This window comes from Austrofundulus limnaeus, unplaced genomic scaffold (assembly GCF_001266775.1).
Source record: "Austrofundulus limnaeus strain Quisiro unplaced genomic scaffold, Austrofundulus_limnaeus-1.0 Scaffold113, whole genome shotgun sequence".
NCBI classification, from domain to species: domain Eukaryota; kingdom Metazoa; phylum Chordata; class Actinopteri; order Cyprinodontiformes; family Rivulidae; genus Austrofundulus; species Austrofundulus limnaeus.
In genome coordinates this window covers 661,726-664,246 of record NW_013952515.1, presented here as the reverse complement: position 1 = coordinate 664,246, position 2,521 = coordinate 661,726, and positions in this window count along the sequence as shown.

Genomic DNA, 2,521 nt, shown 5'->3' with positions numbered 1-2,521 from the left:
GAATTAAAGATAGTAACAATAAAAAAATAAACATAGATCAAAAAAATAAGAATAATAATTACCGTACCAGACTATCAAGGTGAAATTAGATAAAAAAATGAAAGTAAAAGCAAGCTACTGTGCAGAAAGATACAAAATTACAGGAAAGAACAGTTATGACAGACTCATGCAAAATGAGTCAAACTCTGTGCAAATTGAGACTGTGAGATTAGACTTAGATTAGACTGTTGGACAGCTTAAAAAATTATTTTGGTTGGTGAAGGACCAAATGACGCCACTCAAATGTTTGAATTATTGCCTAAAATAGCAATCTGAAGTGGCAAAATCAACCTGTGCTATAATTTCACTGTAAATATAATTAATTTTTATAGTAGCTCACAGTATCAAATCTATTGCCAATGAAAATACAGATGGAGTGCTCATAGTCAAAGTATGACCACGGGGCTGAGTGATGGACATACAGTATCATCTGCCGTATTTATTCATGTATAATACGATCTCGAGTATAACCCCCCAAACACACACACACTTTATGGATGATTTTTAGGGTTAAATTTCCAGTATTATACATGAATAAATACAGTACTTATAATCTTAAGGCAGGCCGAACTATAATTCATTAAATTCTGAGTATAAAACATTCTTCTTGACCACACATCAATTTTGGCATAAATATTAATTTAATGTAGACCCTGTGTTTTTGTATTAGTGGTRCTAAATGTATTTGTKATTGTGATCTGTAGCCTTCTGCATGGTGCATTGTTAATAAATAAACCGTACACCAGGGCTATTCAACTAGCGGCCCCGTGAGTGACCAAAGTTYGGCCCGCCAATTTCATCTCTTAAGCCCAAACCCCTTTAATTACTATAAATTCTTTTAGTTAGACACAGACATGTTTGGTATCTACAGAAASGCTTTGGCTAGAAGCTCGTAAAATCCTTTCTATGCACACTCAAGACTGTTAAAACTACAAGCAGCTGAAGATATAACGATGAAAGTGAAAAATGTTGGTTTAAAAATTTGGCAAGTCAGAGATTTTAAAATAATATTTGTGATAAATATGAGGCATAATGTGTTATGTTTGTTTTTGATATTGTTTTCTTATCACTACTTTTATAGAGTTCTGTATGTTGTACTCATGATCAAACACTGCAAAAGAAGCTTTTTAATGGTTTAATTACATAATGACTTTAATTGYTGGATGTTCGGCCCCTGAGCTGTTGACCTGCAGTAACTGTGGCCCCCGGAGCAATTTAGTTGAGTAGCCCTGCTGTACACMATTATATAGATGTGTTCAAGTTTTAAGGTAGGCCATATCTATATATTTAGAATATTAAGAAGTCAAAATGATCTGTTGGCCGCAAATATGATATGTGGCCAAGATCGCTGTAAACCACTTCTAYGTATTTCTAATACTAGACCTTGAGTGACAACCTGAAGTTTTCATTATTCTATATATTCTAACTTTAGTTCATATATCTGTGATCACTGTTGCACACATATACTAGTGATATACGGCAGTGTGGTCTTTATGACCTATTTTCACAGTCATTCAGTTCACACACCGACACCGGATGCACCCAAACTGGACCATGATGTTTCGCGCTAGGTAAAGACGGCGGTATCTAAGAAAAAGGTTTGTGGCCAAGACTGACAAGACGTATTCTGAGAACCAATAAGTTCCTTACTTTTAAAATTGAGTTTATTCAAATTTAAATTGAATAGATGTGATCAAAAAGAAAAAAAATGAGTGGATGGACACCTCACATCTTTAACACAAATGGAAAAAGAAAGCGTGTCCTTTGAATTATCTGGAAAAAATCCTATACTGACWTCTAAGTTAATGATTTATTTCAGCTGGCTGAGAGAAAAGGGAATCAGCTCTGTCGATTACAGGCATGTCCAATAATCAGCATTCCTGCATTTTGGCTTTATTTCTTCCTCCTCTCTCTAATCAATGTTGGATATTATTTCCTCTCTAGGCTAGTGCTAATATTTCCTCATCTCTGTTTATTTTTATTTGACAGGTGAACAACTTTCTTTGTACAACCTCTCTCCCAACATGTTCGCCTGGATTAAATGTTGCTGTTTTATGCATCTAGAGGCCACAAATGCAAAAATCTGTAAACACGCCAGCAACGTTCTCATCATTGATTTTCCTTCAGCAATAAATCTTTTGTTGTTCAATCATTGACTGACTGGTCACACAGACCGCCGTGTCATCCCTTCAACACATTATCGAGCCACGGTGCCATCTTGCCTTTTTACACGTTGATGTTTCGCCTCTGTTGCTACCTTGCTCCRTGGCACAGAGGCACATCCAGGGTGGGCTGACTTTGACTCCACACCGAGGCGGTAAGCAGACGTCGAAGTCCCAAAGGAGCTTTGTAAATACAATTGTCAGCTTTTCCTTTCTATATTCACACTTTAATCTCAACATTGTCGTGGAACACTGGACCAGCTCTACACCCTCAGCAGGGTCCTGGAGGGTGCATGGGAGTTCGCCCAACCAGTCTACAT